The following is a 22,109-nucleotide window of genomic DNA, read 5'->3' on the forward strand; positions in this document are numbered from 1 at the left end:
CCCTGTACTGTGACATTACTGTGTGTATGATCCCTGTACTGTGACATCACTGTGTGTATTATCCCTGTGCTGTGACATCACTGTGTATTATCCCTGTACTGTGACATCACTGTGTGTATTATCCCAGTACTGTGACATCACTGTGTGTATTATCCCTGTACTGTGATATAACTGTGTGTATTCTTCCTGTACTGTGACATCACTGTCTGTATTATCCCTGTACTGTGACACCATTGTGTGTATTATGCCTGTATTGTGACATCACTGTGTGTATTATCCTTGCACTGTGACATCACTGTGTATTATCCCTGTACTGTGACATCGCTGTGTGTATTATCCCTGTACTGTGACATCGCTGTGGGTATTATCTCTGTACTGTGACATCACTGTGTGTATTATCTCTTTACTGTAACATCGCTGTGTGTATTATCCCTGTACTGTGACATCGCTGTGTGTATTATCCCTGTACTGTGACATCACTGTGTGTATTATCCCTGTACTGTGACATCACTGTGTATTATTCCTGTAGTGTGACATCACTGTGTGTATTATCCCTGTACTGTGACATCACTGTGTGTATTACCCCTGTACTGTGACATCACTGTGTGCATTATCCCATTACTGTGACATCACTGTGTGTGTTATCTCTGTACTGTGACATCACTATGTGTATTATCTCTGTACTGTGACATCACTGTGTGTATTATCCCTGTACTGTGACATCACTGTGTGTATTATCCCTGTACTCTGACATCGCTGTGTGTATTATCCCTGTACTGTGACATCGCTGTGTTTTATCCCTGTACTGTGACATCACTGTGTGTATTATCCCTGTACTGTGACATCACTGTGTGTATTATTCCTGTACTGTGACATCACTGTGTGTATTATCCCTGTACTGTGACATCACTGTGTGTATTCTTCCTGTACTGACAGCACTGTCTGTATTATCCCTGTACTGTGACACCATTGTGTGTATTATGCCTGTACTGTGACATCACTGTGTGTATTATCCGTGCACTGTGACATCACTGTGTATTAACCCTGTACTGTGACATCACTGTGTGTATTATCCTTGTACTGTAACATCGCTGTGTGTATTATCCATGTACTGTAACATCGCTGTGTGTATTATCCCTGTACTGTGACATCTCTGTGTGTATTATGCCTGTACTGTGACATCACTGTGTGTATTATCCCTGTACTGTGACATCACTGTGTGTATTAATCCTGTACTGTGACATCACTGTGTGTATTATCCCTGTACTGTGACATCACTGTGTGTATTATCCCTGTACTTTGACATCACTGTGTGCATTATCCCTGTACTGTGACATCACTATGTGTATTATCCCTGTACTGTGACATCGCTGTGTGTATTATCCCTGTACTGTGACATCGCTATGTGTATTATCCCTGTACTGTGACATCAATGTGTATTATCACTGTACTGTGACATCGCAGTGTGTATTATCCCTGTACTGTGACATCACTGTGTGTATGATCCCTGTACTGTGACATCACTGTGTGTATTATACCTATACTGTGACATCACTGTGTGTATTATCCCTGTACTGTGATATCTCTGTGTGTATTATCCCTGTACTGTGACATCGCTATGTGTATTATCCCTGTACTGTGACATCACTGTGTGTATTATCCCTGTACTGTGACACCATTGTGTGTATTATGCCTGTACTGTGACATCACTGTGTGTATGATCCCTGTACTGTGACATCACTGTGTGTATTATACCTATACTGTGACATCACGGTGTGTATTATCCCTGTACTGTGATATCTCTGTGTGTATTATCCCTGTACTGTGACATCACTGTGTGTATTATTCCTGTACTGTGACATCACTGTCTGTATTATCCCTGTACTGTGACACCATTGTGTGTATTATGCCTGTACTGTGACATCACTGTGTGTATGATCCCTGTACTGTGACATCACTGTGTGTATTATACCTATACTGTGACATCACTGTGTGTATTATCCCTGTACTGTGATATCTCTGTGTGTATTATCCCTGTACTGTGACATCACTGTGTGTATTATTCCTGTACTGTGACATCACTGTCTGTATTATCCCTGTACTGTGACACCATTGTGTGTATTATGCCTGTACTGTGACATCACTGTTTGTATTATCCCTGTACTGTGACATCACTGTATATTATCCCTGTACTGTGACATCGCTGAGTGTATTATCCCTGTACTGTGACATCACTGTGTGTATTATCCCTGTACTGTGACATCACTGTGTGTATTCTTCCTGTACTGACAGCACTGTCTGTATTATCCCTGTACTGTGACAACACTGTGTGTATTATCCCTGTACTGTGACATCACTGTGTGTATTGTCCCTGTACAGTGACATCACTGTGTGTATTATCCCTGTACTGTGACACCATTGTGTGTATTATCCCTGTACTGTGACATCACTGTGTGTATTGTCCCTGTACTGTGACATCACTGTGTGTATTATCCCTGTACTGTGACATCACTGTGTGTATTATTCCTGTACTGTGACATCACTGTCTGTATTATCCCTGTACTGTGACACCATTGTGTGTATTATGCCTGTACTGTGACATCACTCTGTGTATTATCCTTGCACTGTGACATCATTGTGTATTAACCCTGTACTGTGACATCGCTGTGTGTATTATCCGTGTACAGTGACATCGCTGTGTGTATTATCCCTGTACTGTGACACCATTGTGTGTATTATGCCTGTACTGTGACATCACTGTGTGAATGATCCCTGTACTGTGATATCACTGTGTGTATTATCCCTATACTATGACATCACTGTGTGTATTATCCCTATACTGTGACATCATTGTGTTTATTATCCCTTTACTGTGACATCGCTATGTGTATTATCCCTGTACTGTGAAATCACTGTGTGTATTATTCCTGTACTGTGAAATCACTGTGTGTATTATTCCTGTACTATGACATCACTGTGTATATTATCCCTGCACTGTGACATCACTATGTATTATCCCTATACTGTGACATCGCTGTGTGTATTATCCCTGTACTGTGACATCACTGTGTGTATTATCCCTGTACTGTGACATTACTGTGTGTATGATCCCTGTACTGTGACATCACTGTGTGTATTATCCCTGTGCTGTGACATCACTGTGTATTATCCCTGTACTGTGACATCAATGTGTGTATTATCCCAGTACTGTGACATCACTGTGTGTATTATCCCTGTACTGTGATATAACTGTGTGTATTCTTCCTGTACTGTGACATCACTGTCTGTATTATCCCTGTACTGTGACACCATTGTGTGTATTATGCCTGTATTGTGACATCACTGTGTGTATTATCCTTGCACTGTGACATCACTGTGTATTATCCCTGTACTGTGACATCGCTGTGTGTATTATCCCTGTACTGTGACATCGCTGTGTGTATTATCCCTGTACTGTGACATCGCTGTGGGTATTATCTCTGTACTGTGACATCACTGTGTGTATTATCTCTGTACTGTAACATCGCTGTGTGTATTATCCCTGTACTGTGACATCGCTGTGTGTATTATCCCTGTACTGTGACATCACTGTGTGTATTATCCCTGTACTGTGACATCACTGTGTGTATTATCCCTGTACTGTGACATTACTGTGTGTATGATCCCTGTACTGTGACATCACTGTGTGTATTATCCCTGTGCTGTGACATCACTGTGTATTATCCCTGTACTGTGACATCAATGTGTGTATTATCCCAGTACTGTGACATCACTGTGTGTATTATCCCTGTACTGTGATATAACTGTGTGTATTCTTCCTGTACTGTGACATCACTGTCTGTATTATCCCTGTACTGTGACACCATTGTGTGTATTATGCCTGTATTGTGACATCACTGTGTGTATTATCCTTGCACTGTGACATCACTGTGTATTATCCCTGTACTGTGACATCGCTGTGTGTATTATCCCTGTACTGTGACATCGCTGTGTGTATTATCCCTGTACTGTGACATCGCTGTGGGTATTATCTCTGTACTGTGACATCACTGTGTGTATTATCTCTGTACTGTAACATCGCTGTGTGTATTATCCCTGTACTGTGACATCGCTGTGTGTATTATCCCTGTACTGTGACATCACTGTGTGTATTATCCCTGTACTGTGACATCACTGTGTGTATTATTCCTGTAGTGTGACATCACTGTGTGTATTATCCCTGTACTGTGACATCACTGTGTGTATTACCCCTGTACTGTGACATCACTGTGTGCATTATCCCATTACTGTGACATCACTGTGTGTGTTATCTCTGTACTGTGACATCACTATGTGTATTATCTCTGTACTGTGACATCACTGTGTGTATTATCCCTGTACTGTGACATCACTGTGTGTATTATCCCTGTACTCTGACATCGCTGTGTGTATTATCCCTATACTGTGACATCGCTGTGTTTTATCCCTGTACTGTGACATCACTGTGTGTATTATCCCTGTACTGTGACATCACTGTGTGTATTATTCCTGTACTGTGACATCACTGTGTGTATTATCCCAGTACTGTGACATCACTGTGTGTATTATGCCTTTACTGTGACATCACTGTGTGTATTATCCTTGCACTGTGACATCACTGTGTATTAACCCTGTACTGTGACATCACTGTGTGTATTATCCTTGTACTGTAACATCGCTGTGTGTATTATCCATGTACTGTAACATCGCTGTGTGTATTATCCCTGTACTGTGACATCACTGTGTGTATTATCCCTGTACTGTGACATCACTGTGTGTATTAATCCTGTTCTGTGACATCACTGTGTGTATTATCCCTGTACTGTGACATCACTGTGTGTATTATCCCTGTACTTTGACATCACTGTGTGCATTATCCCTGTACTGTGACATCACTATGTGTATTATCCCTGTACTGTGACATCGCTGTGTGTATTATCTCTGTACTGTGACATCACTGTGTGTATTATCTCTGTACTGTAACATCGCTGTGTGTATTATCTCTGTACTGTGACATCACTGTGTGTATTATCCCTGTACTGTGACATCAATGTGTGTATTCTTCCTGTACTGTGACATCACTGTCTGTATTATCCCTGTACTGTGACACCATTGTGTGTATTATGCCTGTACTGTGACATGACTGTGTGTATTATCCTTGCACTGTGACATCACTGTGTATTATCCCTGTACTGTGACATCCGTGTGTGTATTATCCCTGTACTGTGACAACGCTGTGTGTATTATCCCTGTACTGTGACATCGCTGTGTGTATTAACTCTGTACTGTAACATCACTGTGTGTATTATCCCTGTACTGTAACATCGCTGTGTGTATTATCCCTGTACTGTGACATCGCTGTGTGTATTATCCCTGTACTGTGACATCGCTGTGTGTATCATCCCTATACTGTGACATCACTGTGTTTTATCCCTGTACTGTGACATCACTGTGTGTATTATCCCTGTACTGTGATATCGCTGTGTGTATTATTCCTGTACTGTGACATCGCTGTGTGTATGATCCCTGTACTGTGACATCACTGTGTGTATTATCCCTGTACTGTGACATCACTGTGTGTATTATTCCTGTACTGTGACATCACTGTGTGTATTATCCCTGTACTGTGACATCACTGTGTGTATTATCCCTGTACTGTGACATCACTGTGTGTTTTCTTCCTGTACTGTGACATCACTGTGTGTATTCTTCCTGTACTGTGACATCACTGTCTGTATTATCCCTGTACTGTGACACCATTGTGTGTATTATGCCTATGCTGTGACATCACTGTGTGTATTATCCTTGCACTGTGACATCTCTGTGTATTATCCCTGTACTGTGACATCACTGTGTGTATTACCCCTGTACTGTGACATCACTGTGTGCATTATCCCATTACTGTGACATCACTGTGTGTGTTATCTCTGTACTGTGACATCACTATGTGTATTATCTCTGTACTGTGACATCACTGTGTGTATTATCCCTGTACTGTGACATCGCTGTGTGTATTATACCTGTACTGTGACATCGCTGTGTTTTATCCCTGTACTGTGACATCACTGTGTGTATTATCCCTGTACTGTGACATCACTGTGTGTATTATTCCTGTACTGTGACATCACTGTGTGTATTATCCCTGTACTGTGACATCACTGTGTGTATTATCCCAGTACTGTGACATCACTGTGTGTATTATCCCTGTACTGTGACATCACTGTGTGTATTCTTCCTGTACTGACAGCACTGTCTGTATTATCCCTGTACTGTGACACCATTGTGTGTATTATGCCTGTACTGTGACATCACTGTGTGTATTATCCTTGCACTGTGACATCACTGTGTATTATCCCTGTACTGTGACATCACTGTGTGTATTATCCATGTACTGTAACATCGCTGTGTGTATTATCCCTGTACTGTGACATCTCTGTGTGTATTATGCCTGTACTGTGACATAACTGTGTGTATTATCCCTGTACTGTGACATCACTGTGTGTATTAATCCTGTACTGTGACATCACTGTGTGTATTATCCCTGTACTGTGACATCACTGTGTGTATTATCCCTGTACTTTGACATCACTGTGTGCATTATCCCTGTACTGTGACATAACTGTGTGTATTATCCCTGTACTGTGACATCGCTGTGTGTATTATCTCTGTACTGTGACATCACTGTGTGTATTATCTCTGTACTGTGACATCACTGTGTGTATTATCCCTGTACTGTGACATCAATGTGTGTATTCTTCCTGTACTGTGACATCACTGTCTGTATTATCCCTGTACTGTGACACCATTGTGTGTATTATGCCTGTACTGTGACATGACTGTGTGTATTATCCTTGCACTGTGACATCACTGTGTATTATCCCTGTACTGTGACATCCGTGTGTGTATTATCCCTGTACTGTGACAACGCTGTGTGTATTATCCCTGTACTGTGACATCGCTGTGTGTATTAACTCTGTACTGTAACATCGCTGTGTGTACTATCCCTGTACTGTAACATCGCTGTGTATATTATCCCTGTACTGTGACATCGCTGTGTGTATTATCCTTGTACTGTGACATCACTGTGTGTATTATCTCTGTACTGTGACATCACTGTGTGTATTAATCCTGTACTGTGACATCACTGTGTGTACTATCCCTGTACTGTGACATCACTGTGTGTATTATCCCTGTACTGTGACATCACTGTGTGCATTATCCCTGTACTGTGACATCACTGTGTGTATTATCCCTGTACTGTGACATCATTGTGTGTGTTATCTCTGTACTATGACATCACTATGTGTATTATCTCTGTACTGTGACATCACTGTGTGTATTATCCCTGTGCTGTGACATCACTGTGTGTTTTATCCCTGTACTGTGACATCACTGTGTGTATTATCTCAGTACTGTGACATCACTGTGTGTATTATCCCTGTACTGTGACATCACTGTGTGTATTCTTCCTGTACTGTGACATCACTGTCTGTATTATCCCTGTACTGTGACACCATTGTGTGTATTATGCCTGTACTGTGACATCACTGTGTGTATTATCCTTGCACTCTGACATCACTGTGTATTATCCCTGTACTGTGACATCGCTGTGTGTATTATCCCTGTACTGTGACATCGCTGTGTGTATTATCCCTGTACTGTGACATCGCTGTGTGTATTATCTCTGTACTGTGACGTCACTGTGTGTATTATCTCTGTACTGTAACATCGCTGTGTGTATTATCCCTGTACTGTGACATCGCTGTGTGTATTATCCCTCTACTGTGACATCGCTGTGTGTATTATCCCTGTACTGTGACATCACTGTGTGTATTATCCCTGTACTGTGACATCACTGTGTGCATTATCCCTGTACTGTGACATCACTGTGTGTATTATCCCTGTACTGTGACATCACTGTGTGTGTTATCTTTGCACTGTGACATCACTATGTGTATTATCTCTGTACTGTGACATCACTGTGTGTATTATCCCTGTACTGTGACATCGCTGTGTGTATCATCCCTGTACTGTGACACCACTGTGTTTTATCCCTGTACTGTGACATCACTGTGTGTATTATCCCTGTACTGTGACATCGCTGTGTGTATTATTCCTGTAATGTGACATCACTGTGTGTATGATCCCTGTACTGTGACATCACTGTGTGTATTATCCCTGTACTGTGACATCACTGTGTGTATTATTCCTGTACTGTGACATCACTGTGTGTATTATCCCTGTACTGTGACATTACTGTGTGTATTATCCCTGTACTGTGACATCACTGTGTGTTTTCTTCCTGTACTGTGACATCACTGTGTTTATTCTTCCTGTACTGTGACATCACTGTCTGTATTATCCCTGTACTGTGACACCATTGTGTGTATCATGCCTGTACTGTGACATCACTGTGTGTATTATCCTTGCACTGTGACATCTCTGTGTATTATCCCTGTACTGTGACATCGCTGTGTGTATTATCCCTGTACTGTGACATCGCTGTGTGTATTATCTCTGTACTGTGACATCACTGTGTGTATTATCTCTGTACTGTAACATCGCTGTGTGTATTATCCCTGTACTGTGACATCGCTGTGTGTATTATCCCTGTACTGTGACATCACTGTGTGTATTATCTCTGTATTGTGACATCACTGTGTGTATTATCCCTGTACTGTGACATCGCTGTGTGTATTATTCCTGTACTGTGACATCACTGTGTGTATTATCCCTGTACTGTGACATCACTGTGTGTATTATCCTTGTACTGTGACATCACTGTGTGCATTATCCCTGTACTGTGACATCACTTTGTGTATTATCCCTGTACTGTGACATCACTGTGTATTATCCCTGTACTGTGACATCACTGAGTGCATTATCCCTGTACTGTGACATCACTGTGTGGGTTATCTCTGTACTGTGACATCACTATGTGTATTATCTCTGTACTTTGACACCACTGTGTGTATTATCCCTGCACTGTGACATCACTGTGTATTATCCCTGTACTTTGACATCGCTGTATGTATTATCCCTGTACTGTGACATCACTGTGTGTATGATCCCTGTACTGTGACATCGCTGTGTGTATTATCCCTGTACTGTGACATCGCTGTGTGTATTATCCCTGTACTGTGACATCACTGTGTGTATTATCCCTGTACTGTGACATCGCTGTGTGTATGATCCCTGTACTGTGACATCACTGTGTATATTATCTTTGTACTGTGGCATCAATGTGTGTATTATCCCTGTACTATGACATCACTGCGTATTATCCCTGTACTGTGACATCACTCTGTGTATTATCCCTGTACTGAGACGTTACTGTGTATTACCCTTGTACTGTGACATCACTGTGTATTATCCTTGTACTGTGACATCACTGTGTGTATTATCCCAGTACTGTGACATCACTGTGTGTATTATCCCTGTACTGTGACATCACTGTGTGTATTCTTCCTGTACTGTGACATCACTGTCTGTATTATCCCTGTACTGTGACACTATTGTGTGTATTATGCCTGTACTGTGACATCACTGTGTGTATTAACCTTGCACTGTGACATCACTGTGTCTTATCCCTGTACTGTGACATCGCTGTGTGTATTATCCCTGTACTGTGACATCGCTGTTTGTATTATCTCTGTACTGTGACATCACTGTGTATTATCCCTGTTCTGTGACATCGCTGTGTGTATTATCTCTGTACTGTGACATCACTGTGTCTTATCCCTGTACTGTGACATCGCTGTGTGTATTATCTCTGTACTGTAACATCGCTGTGTGTATTATCCCTGTACTGTGACATCGCTGTGTGTATTATCCCTGTACTGTGACATCACTGTGTGTATTATTCTTGTACTGTGACATCACTGTGTGTATTATCCCTGTACTGTGACATCACTGTGTGTATTACCCCTGTACTGTGACATCACTGTGTGTGTTATCTCTGTACTGTGACATCACTGTGTATATTATCTCTGTACTGTGACATCACTGTGTGTATTATCCCTGCACTGTGACATCTCTGTGTATTATCCCTGTACTGTGACATCACTGTGTGTATTACCCCTGTACTGTGACATCACTGTGTGCATTATCCCATTACTGTGACATCACTGTGTGTGTTATCTCTGTACTGTGACATCACTATGTGTATTATCTCTGTACTGTGACATCACTGTGTGTATTATCCCTGTACTGTGACATCGCTGTGTGTATTATCCCTGTACTGTGACATCGCTGTGTTTTATCCCTGTACTGTGACATCACTGTGTGTATTATCCCTGTACTGTGACATCACTGTGTGTATTATTCCTGTACTGTGACATCACTGTGTGTATTATCCCTGTACTGTGACATCACTGTGTGTATTATCCCAGTACTGTGACATCACTGTGTGTATTATCCCTGTACTGTGACATCACTGTGTGTATTCTTCCTGTACTGACAGCACTGTCTGTATTATCCCTGTACTGTGACACCATTGTGTGTATTATGCCTGTACTGTGACATCACTGTGTGTATTATCCTTGCACTGTGACATCACTGTGTATTATCCCTGTACTGTGACATCACTGTGTGTATTATCCTTGTACTGTAACATCGCTGTGTGTATTATCCATGTACTGTAACATCGCTGTGTGTATTATCCCTGTACTGTGACATCTCTGTGTGTATTATGCCTGTACTGTGACATAACTGTGTGTATTATCCCTGTACTGTGACATCACTGTGTGTATTAATCCTGTACTGTGACATCACTGTGTGTATTATCCCTGTACTGTGACATCACTGTGTGTATTATCCCTGTACTTTGACATCACTGTGTGCATTATCCCTGTACTGTGACATAACTGTGTGTATTATCCCTGTACTGTGACATCGCTGTGTGTATTATCTCTGTACTGTGACATCACTGTGTGTGACGCGCCCCTGGGCCTGTGTCGCGCTGCGGTGCGCACGCGGGAGCTTACCCGGAGCCGGATCCGTGGAGGGTTGTAATCTCGTGGCGGTGACCCGGTCCGTGCCCAGGGAGTCAAACTAGACGGCAGTCTATTAGTAGTAAATAGTTGATGACTACGCCACCCGTTGAGTGCAGCCAGGAAGCTGCTGCTGCAGGGCAGACCGCTGAGGCCGGTGGTAGGATTGTGCAGCGTGATAGTATAACCCCCAACGGGAGGGGTATGGCCTCAGGGCAGCCGACGTGGATGATGGGGGTAGCAGGAACCACTCAGAGACGGTACGGTGTAGTTCAGGGTCTTTACTGGTAACAACGACAGACCCTCCCGGAGTACTTGCTAGCAAACGGGGCCTGGTCAGTCTTTGAGCAGATGGGATCTCCCCTGGCCAGGCGTAGTTGTAGGCCTCCCAAACTGACTGTACTCTTCTGGCTACCTTGCTAGAAGCTGATGTAAGTAGCCCACGTCCCTGAGTGTACCGTGTGGTGCTCACCCGTATGGCCGGTGACTCGGGGCCTTCTAATGGCTTCCGCTCCACGATGGCGGTGCTGGTCCCACGCGTGTGACCGTGCCTTCGGGCTTCTGGGCCAGAGGACCTGAAATCCCCTGCCCGACGGATTCTGCTGCTGGGTAGGAGTTAGTCCCCACAGCCTCGGACTCCGGGTCCGGTAAAGAATCTTCTTAGTCAGGGCGAGCTCTGTAGCTGCCAGCCCCTGACTCCTTGTAACTCTGCTGTTTCCTATGCTGCTTCTCTTCTCCACTCTCCTTGTCTGACTCACCCTGCCTCAGCCCCGGGTTTTTACAGGGGAAGTTCTTCCCCTCCCAAGACTGGGCAGGAGGTGTGGCATGCACAGGATCCCTGACCAAAGGACCTCCCACCTGCTCTCAGACATAATATCTCTATCACTGTGGCAACCAGACCCCTGGGGTGTCACATTCCCCCCTAGTGAAATTTAGTACTCCGGGACTAAACACATTTAGAAAAACATAACAAAGTATAACAATAACAATACTATAAGAAAAACACATAAGATGGTTACGGCGTGTCCGCAACCGGATGCAGTCTTTGAAGAAAAGCAAAGGTGTCCATTTCACCAACACAGGGAGACGTAACCAGGTAGGGGTCTGTCCTACCCCGAGTCCTTAACAGTCTCTAGTCCATCCTGGGTTACGCTCCAACTATATACAAGGATTCCCGGTAAATCCACCAAGGTTTCCTAAAAATAACTAGAAACACAAAATTATACACAAGCAACAAGACACAGAAAAACATAAATAAAACAATTTATACACTTTAAATTCTCCAGCGTGCGGGTAACTGGCCTCTAGTGGCCCGAGTGGACCTACGGAGCTGACTGTCTGGCCCTGAACTACAGGGTGTAGGAGCTGTCAAGGGTAAACTGGGCAGCTGTCTACCGGCTCTTTGTCTCACTAGGGGTACGGCAGGCTCACTATAAGCAGAGGGTTGATTCTCCTGTTCTGCTTGTGTGGAGTCTTCTGCCTCCTGGACCGGCTGTTCTTCCAGCTCTACCCGTTGCTCTGTAGGTTCTTGGGATGATGGTTGGAGGAAGGTGAGTACGGGTACCACAACTGCACCATTGACTTGAGTCCACGACTGAGGAAAGTCCCCGAGCACGGTACTAACCATATCTTCCCTTTCTTCCACGGGTCGATGGTCTTCTTGTTCCTCTTCAGGGTTCCTCAGTTGTTCGGGACACTTCTTCAGGTGGTCCCGGGATACAATGGCTGTGGTTTCCCCTCCGTCTTTACTGATGGTACAGACCTTCGGGTTCTCGTGGCTTGAGGGCAGTACGGTGTACGGGTCCTTCTCCCACTGGTCGTCCAACTTGTGGAGCCGTCTCTTCCTCTTCAAGACCTGCTCTCCGGGTACCAGGGGAACAGCGGGAGCATACTGGTTGTAAGTTTTCTCTTGTCTTTCCCTAGCCTGACAGAGACTTCGCTCCACGCTCTCCTGTACTCTCCGGTACTGCTGCTGCCTCTCTGTGTCCCAGTCTGTTTCTGGTGAAGTGTCCTCGGGGGTCAGGACTCCCATTTCCAGGTCAACAGGTAACTTACCAGGTCTTGCCCTCATTAGGTAAGCCGGGGTACAGTTGGTGGAACCTACCGGGATGTGGTTGTATAGGTCCACCAGATCGGGCAACTTTTCAGGCCACAGACTGCGTTCTTCCAGGGGCAACGTTTTTAGAAGATCCATTACCACCTGGTTCATTTTTTCACAAAGTCCATTAGTCTGCGGATGGTAGGGTGTCGTCCTTATCTTCCGGCAGCCATACAGATTGCAGAATTCCTGAAAGACCTCCGCTTCAAAGGCAGGTCCCTGGTCCGTCAGCACTTGGTCCGGGTACCCGTGTGGACGGCAGAAGTGCTGCTGGAAGGCTCTAGCTGCTGTTTGAGCCGTTAAGTCCTTGACGGGGACGACAACCAAGAACCGGGAGTAATGATCCACGATGGTTAACGCGTAGACGTAGCCACTTCTGCTTGGGGTCAGTTTTACATGATCCAAGGCTACCAGTTCCAACGGTTGCCGGGTGACGATGGACTGCAGGGGAGTCTTCTGGCTGGCTCGGTCCTTCCTTCTCAGGTTGCACGGGCCACAATCTCTGCACCACTTCTCGATGGTTCCCCTCATGCCTACCCAGTGGAACCGCTCGCGCAGCAGGAACTCCAGCTTTTTCCACCCAAAGTGTCCAGCTCCGTCGTGGTATGCCTCCATCACCATGGCTGCGTCTCTTCGTGGCACCACTACTTGCCAGAGTAATTCATGCGTCCGGGAGTTAACCATTCTGCGGCACAACTTCCCTTTGTAAAGGAACAGTCGACTCTTCTCTGCCCATAGTTGTTTGGCTTCCTCCGGAGCGTCTGGTTCAAGGCGAGCCTCCGGCCGAGTCAGCATCTCCTTCACCAGTCGGACGGCAGGGTCGCTGTCTTGCGTTTCCGCCCAGTTGTAGTGGGGTAAGGGGTTCAACGTAGCAGCCTGCTTACTCCTTACCCGGTGGGAATACTGAATAGTCCCATGACGGTGGAACGCAGGGAGTTCAACTTCTTCCAGTCCCTCCGGATCTTCTCCTCCGTCCGGCAGGTTGGGCATCCTGGACAGGGCGTCCGCGTTGGTATTGGAGCGTCCTGCCCGGTATTTAATTGTGAACTCGTAGTTGGACAGACGGGCCATCCACCTCTGCTCCAGGGCACCGAGTCTTGCCGTGTCCAGGTGTGTCAGCGGGTTGTTATCCGTGTACACGGTGAACCGGGAAGAAGCGAGGTAATGCTTAAAGCGCTCAGTGATTGCCCATACTACGGCCAAGAACTCTAACTTAAATGAGCTGTAATTCTCGGGGTTCCTTTCGGTGGGTCGCAGTTTTCGGCTGGCGTAGGCGATTACTCGTTCCTTCCCCTGCTGGATCTGGGACAGTACGGCTCCTAGCCCGATGTTACTGGCGTCGGTGTAGAGGATAAAGGGCTGGCTATAATCCGGGTACGCCAGGATTTCGTCCCCCGTGAGGGCCATCTTCAGCTGGCGGAAGGACTCTTCTTCCAGCTCTTCCCATTTGAAGGGCGGCTTCTGGTTCTTGGCCTTCCGGGACTGGCCTATCAGGAGGTCCTGCATAGGTGCTGCCTTTTTGGTGAAACCGGGAATAAACCTTCGGTAGTAGCCTACCAACCCGAGGAACTGCCGCACTTCTTTTACGCTGGAGGGGCTTGGCCATCCCTTAATTGCGGTGATCTTATCGGGGTCGGGAGCCACTCCGTCAGCGCTCACCACGTGTCCCAGGTACTGCACCTTTGGTTTCAGGAGGTGACACTTGGAGGGTTTCACCTTTAGGCCGTAACTCGCCAGAGCCTCGAACACTTCCGCCAGGTGTTTCAGGTGGTCCTCATACGTCTTGGAATATACGATGACATCGTCCAGGTACAACAGGACCGTCTCGAAGTTTCTGTGGCCCAGACAACACTCCATTAGGCGTTGGAAGGTTCCTGGTGTGTTGCAGAGTCCGAACGGCATGCAGGTGAACTCGCTAAGTCCCATCGGGGTGGTGAATGCGGTCTTCTCCCGGTCCGCCTCTGCTACAGGAACCTGCCAGTACCCGCTAGTGAGATCCAAGGTAGAGAAGAAGTTAGCAGATCTTAAAGCAGCCAATGACTCCTCTATCCTTGGTAAGGGGTACGCATCCTTGTGTGTGATACGGTTGATTTTCCGGTAATCTACACACATCCTCATGGTGTTGTCTTTCTTTTTGACTAAAACTAATGGGGCTGCCCAGGGGCTACAACTATCCCGGATTACCCCAGCCTCCTTCATATCTCTAAGCATCCCCTTGGCGTGTTGGTAATGTGCAGGGGGTACGGGTCGATACCTCTCTTTTATGGGAGGATGATCTCCCGTGGGGATGCGATGTTCTACCCCCTTGACTCGCCCGAAGTCTAACGGGTGTTTACTAAACACTCTCTCATACTCTTGAACCACCCGATAGACTCCTTGTTTCTGATGTGAGGGAGTGGAGTCAGTACCCAAATGTAGTTGCTGACACCAGTCCTCCATGTCTTTCTTAGAGCCGTTACCTTCCTCCGGGTGAGATGGAGGCAAGGGTTCCACAGATTGTATAGAACTTTGATTAGTGGTATATAATTTGGCTAGCGTGGCATACCGGGGCAGGTACACTTCCCTCTCCCCGATATTTATTATGCGAATGGGCACCCTCCCATGGCGTACATTGACCACCCCCCGTGCTGTCAAAATGGTGGGCCTACTGTCTGAGTAAACTGGTTCTACCATTGCCTGGTAATCTCTACCTCTCAGACCAATAGCTGCCCGGCACCAAATCATCATTTCACTTTTTGGGGGCATGGCAATAGGAAAAGGGTCACACATTCTTACGCTACCAATCTCACCGCCGGAGAGTTCCACTTGTTGCCGTTGCATCAGTGCCCGGATCTCTTTCTGGAGCACCCGCTGCTCGCCGGAGCTGGCATTCTTGGCAACCTGCTGTAAAAGGAAAATCACCTCTGCAAGACAATTTTCAATTACATTAGTTCCTAGAGTTATTTTTGGGTGACTCTCATGTTTATCGATATCTACAATGATCAGTCCCTGTGCGGCCAGTTCGACTCTACCAATTTTGATGGTCACCTCTTTAAATCCGATCTGTGGCACGGGCTGACCATTGCTGGCGATGATACTCAAGTCGTCGTCGGGGTAGCGGGTAATATCCGAGTCATTCCAGTACTGCTTGAAGAGCACGTACGGGATGGTGGTGACCTGTGACCCGGTGTCCAGTAGGGCACTCATGGGAATGCCATCCAGTACCACAGGCAAGACTGGACGTCCTCCCACATATCTGTCGCGCCAGTTCGATGGGCCTGGTGATCTTTTTCCTGGGGGTTGGCCCTCTACCCCAGGTTGTGCCCGTTTAAAGAACAGTACCTTGCCATATGTCCGGGTTGATTGCAGCGGCGGCAGATGGGTCGTCCGTCCTCACTGTATCGGTCACTGGGTCTTCCTCTGGCCGGTGGGGTCCTCCTTGGTCGACGCCACGGGATGTCCTCCGGTCCGGATGCCAGCTGGATCTTCCCTGGGGTGGAAACCTGTAAAGACTGCACAGTTCGGGTTAGCGCAGCAACGCTCTTAGCTAGCTCTTGGACCTGATGGTGTAGGTCTGGAGCCGGGTCATTGTCCAAAGCCTGCGCATCAGCTCCCACAGGCCCTGCTGACAAGGGCGCCGCCTCCTGGTAGTAAGTGGTAGTGGGGCGTCTGTGGGTCACAACGCCACCTGGTGCCGGTTCTCGGAGCACCCGGATGGCTCTGTCCTTGAACTGTGCAAAGTCCAGATGGGGATCCTGTAAGGCCATTGCCCGCAACTGGGTTCGGTGGGCATTGCAATATAAACCCTCTATAAATTGTTCAGTCAACAGCCTGTCCTCGTTTCCCACCCCATCAGGGTCGGTCTGCTTTATGGCCCTCAGGGCCTCTTGTAGGTTTAGTGCATAGTCCCTTATACTCTCATGCGCTCGCTGCTTGCACCCGTAGAATCTAAGCTTAATCTCGGCTGAGGTGCGGGTATCAAAGGTGTCCTTCAGCCGGGTTAGTATCCCTGCGACAGTCTTCCTCCCAGGTGGCCAGGATTTTACTTCCCTTTTGGCTGCCCCGGTTAGTTGGGCCACCAGGATGCTCACTTTTTGCTCTTCTGTGAGGGGGTACACCTGGAAGAGGCTATCCAGCTTTTCTCTAAAGTCATGCAGGGTATGTGACTCCCCTGAGTACTGGGGTAGCCAAGCTGCTCCCGGGATATAGGGCATGGTGAAGGGCATAACTGCAGCAGCGGTAGCGCTGGCGGGGGTTGAGGCAGTGAAGCTCTCCTCCGTATCCGACATCTTCCTCCCCCCTAGTGGACCGTGGCCTACCTTGCGATGATCCTCTTCCGTAGGCCGCGGCTCCGCAGTGGATCGTCAGGGTTGAGGACCTTCCGTCGCGCTCCTGTGACGTCGGCGTCTGCTGGGCTCCTTCCAGGACCTTACGCAACGTCCGGACGTGAGGCGGGGCTTCAGTTCTCGCGCGCTTTCGGAGTCCACGCCCCTCTTCTTCCCGCGCGGCGTCCTCAAGATGGCGTCCAATGGCGGGAAAACTCCACGGATGGCGGGAAGAAGGTCGAAGATGGCGCCGGATGGCGGGAAAACTTCGCGGATGGCGGGAAGAAGGTAGAAGATGGCGCCGGATGGCGGGAAACCTTCACCACTGGTAAGTTTGAACAGTCTTTGCTTTTCAGGCACGCAGTACCCGGTGGTTGCGGGCACGAAATCCTGCCGACTACGCCAAAGTTGACGCGCCCCTGGGCCTGTGTCGCGCTGCGGTGCGCACGCGGGAGCTTACCCGGAGCCGGATCCGTGGAGGGTTGTAATCTCGTGGCGGTGACCCGGTCCGTGCCCAGGGAGTCAAACTAGACGGCAGTCTATTAGTAGTAAATAGTTGATGACTACGCCACCCGTTGAGTGCAGCCAGGAAGCTGCTGCTGCAGGGCAGACCGCTGAGGCCGGTGGTAGGATTGTGCAGCGTGATAGTATAACCCCCAACGGGAGGGGTATGGCCTCAGGGCAGCCGACGTGGATGATGGGGGTAGCAGGAACCACTCAGAGACGGTACGGTGTAGTTCAGGGTCTTTACTGGTAACAACGACAGACCCTCCCGGAGTACTTGCTAGCAAACGGGGCCTGGTCAGTCTTTGAGCAGATGGGATCTCCCCTGGCCAGGCGTAGTTGTAGGCCTCCCAAACTGACTGTACTCTTCTGGCTACCTTGCTAGAAGCTGATGTAAGTAGCCCACGTCCCTGAGTGTACCGTGTGGTGCTCACCCGTATGGCCGGTGACTCGGGGCCTTCTAATGGCTTCCGCTCCACGATGGCGGTGCTGGTCCCACGCGTGTGACCGTGCCTTCGGGCTTCTGGGCCAGAGGACCTGAAATCCCCTGCCCGACGGATTCTGCTGCTGGGTAGGAGTTAGTCCCCACAGCCTCGGACTCCGGGTCCGGTAAAGAATCTTCTTAGTCAGGGCGAGCTCTGTAGCTGCCAGCCCCTGACTCCTTGTAACTCTGCTGTTTCCTATGCTGCTTCTCTTCTCCACTCTCCTTGTCTGACTCACCCTGCCTCAGCCCCGGGTTTTTACAGGGGAAGTTCTTCCCCTCCCAAGACTGGGCAGGAGGTGTGGCATGCACAGGATCCCTGACCAAAGGACCTCCCACCTGCTCTCAGACATAATATCTCTATCACTGTGGCAACCAGACCCCTGGGGTGTCACATGTGTATTATCTCTGTACTGTAACATCGCTGTGTGTATTATCTCTGTACTGTGACATCACTGTGTGTATTATCCCTGTACTGTGACATCAATGTGTGTATTCTTCCTGTACTGTGACATCACTGTCTGTATTATCCCTGTACTGTGACACCATTGTGTGTATTATGCCTGTACTGTGACATGACTGTGTGTATTATCCTTGCTCTGTGACATCACTGTGTATTATCCCTGTACTGTGACATCCGTGTGTGTATTATCCCTGTACTGTGATAACGCTGTGTGTATTATCCCTGTACTGTGACATCGCTGTGTGTATTAACGCTGTACTGTAACATCGCTGTGTGTACTATCCCTGTACTGTAACATCGCTGTGTATATTATCCCTGTACTGTGACATCGCTGTGTGTATTATCCTTGTACTGTGACATCACTGTGTGTATTATCTCTGTACTGTGACATCACTGTGTGTATTAATCCTGTACTGTGACATCACTGTGTGTACTATCCCTGTACTGTGACATCACTGTGTGTATTATCCCTGTACTGTGACATCACTGTGTGCATTATCCCTGTACTGTGACATCACTGTGTGTATTATCCCTGTACTGTGACATCATTGTGTGTGTTATCTCTGTACTATGACATCACTATGTGTATTATCTCTGTACTGTGACATCACTGTGTGTATTATCCCTGTGCTGTGACATCACTGTGTGTTTTATCCCTGTACTGTGACATCACTGTGTGTATTATCTCAGTACTGTGACATCACTGTGTGTATTATCCCTGTACTGTGACATCACTGTGTGTATTCTTCCTGTACTGTGACATCACTGTCTGTATTATCCCTGTACTGTGACACCATTGTGTGTATTATGCCTGTACTGTGACATCACTGTGTGTATTATCCTTGCACTGTGACATCACTGTGTATTATCCCTGTACTGTGACATCGCTGTGTGTATTATCCCTGTACTGTGACATCGCTGTGTGTATTATCCCTGTACTGTGACATCGCTGTGTGTATTATCTCTGTACTGTGACGTCACTGTGTGTATTATCTCTGTACTGTAACATCGCTGTGTGTATTATCCCTGTACTGTGACATCGCTGTGTGTATTATCCCTCTACTGTGACATCGCTGTGTGTATTATCCCTGTACTGTGACATCACTGTGTGTATTATCCCTGTACTGTGACATCACTGTGTGCATTATCCCTGTACTGTGACATCACTGTGTGTATTATCCCTGTACTGTGACATCACTGTGTGTGTTATCTTTGCACTGTGACATCACTATGTGTATTATCTCTGTACTGTGACATCACTGTGTGTATTATCCCTGTACTGTGACATCGCTGTGTGTATCATCCCTGTACTGTGACACCACTGTGTTTTATCCCTGTACTGTGACATCACTGTGTGTATTATCCCTGTACTGTGACATCGCTGTGTGTATTATTCCTGTAATGTGACATCACTGTGTGTATGATCCCTGTACTGTGACATCACTGTGTGTATTATCCCTGTACTGTGACATCACTGTGTGTATTATTCCTGTACTGTGACATCACTGTGTGTATTATCCCTGTACTGTGACATTACTGTGTGTATTATCCCTGTACTGTGACATCACTGTGTGTTTTCTTCCTGTACTGTGACATCACTGTGTTTATTCTTCCTGTACTGTGACATCACTGTCTGTATTATCCCTGTACTGTGACACCATTGTGTGTATCATGCCTGTACTGTGACATCACTGTGTGTATTATCCTTGCACTGTGACATCTCTGTGTATTATCCCTGTACTGTGACATCGCTGTGTGTATTATCCCTGTACTGTGACATCGCTGTGTGTATTATCTCTGTACTGTGACATCACTGTGTGTATTATCTCTGTACTGTAACATCGCTGTGTGTATTATCCCTGTACTGTGACATCGCTGTGTGTATTATCCCTGTACTGTGACATCACTGTGTGTATTATCTCTGTATTGTGACATCACTGTGTGTATTATCCCTGTACTGTGACATCGCTGTGTGTATTATTCCTGTACTGTGACATCACTGTGTGTATTATCCCTGTACTGTGACATCACTGTGTGTATTATCCTTGTACTGTGACATCACTGTGTGCATTATCCCTGTACTGTGACATCACTTTGTGTATTATCCCTGTACTGTGACATCACTGTGTATTATCCCTGTACTGTGACATCACTATGTGCATTATCCCTGTACTGTGACATCACTGTGTGGGTTATCTCTGTACTGTGACATCACTATGTGTATTATCTCTGTACTTTGACACCACTGTGTGTATTATCCCTGCACTGTGACATCACTGTGTATTATCCCTGTACTTTGACATCGCTGTATGTATTATCCCTGTACTGTGACATCACTGTGTGTATGATCCCTGTACTGTGACATCGCTGTGTGTATTATCCCTGTACTGTGACATCGCTGTGTGTATTATCCCTGTACTGTGACATCACTGTGTGTATTATCCCTGTACTGTGACATCGCTGTGTGTATGATCCCTGTACTGTGACATCACTGTGTATATTATCTTTGTACTGTGGCATCACTGTGTGCATTATCCCTGTACTATGACATCACTGCGTATTATCCCTGTAGTGTGACATCACTCTGTGTATTATCCCTGTACTGAGACGTCACTGTGTATTATCCTTGTACTGTGACATCACTGTGTATTATCCCTGTACTGTGACATCACTGTGTGTATTATCCCAGTACTGTGACATCACTGTGTGTGTTATCCCTGTACTGTGACATCACTGTGTGTATTCTTCCTGTACTGTGACATCACTGTCTGTATTATCCCTGTACTGTGACACTATTGTGTGTATTATGCCTGTACTGTGACATCACTGTGTGTATTAACCTTGCACTGTGACATCACTGTGTCTTATCCCTGTACTGTGACATCGCTGTGTGTATTATCCCTGTACTGTGACATCGCTGTTTGTATTATCTCTGTACTGTGACATCACTGTGTATTATCCCTGTTCTGTGACATCGCTGTGTGTATTATCTCTGTACTGTGACATCACTGTGTCTTATCCCTGTACTGTGACATCGCTGTGTGTATTATATCTGTACTGTAACATCGCTGTGTGTATTATCCCTGTACTGTGACATCGCTGTGTGTATTATCCCTGTACTGTGACATCACTGTGTGTATTATTCTTGTACTGTGACATCACTGTGTGTATTATCCCTGTACTGTGACATCACTGTGTGTATTACCCCTGTACTGTGACATCACTGTGTGCATTATCCCTGTACTGTGAC

This window comes from Phyllobates terribilis, unplaced genomic scaffold (genome assembly GCF_046119375.1).
Source record: "Phyllobates terribilis strain yellow unplaced genomic scaffold, ASM4611937v1 Scaffold_2__4_contigs__length_985480577, whole genome shotgun sequence".
In the NCBI taxonomy this organism is placed as follows: Eukaryota; Metazoa; Chordata; class Amphibia; order Anura; family Dendrobatidae; genus Phyllobates; species Phyllobates terribilis.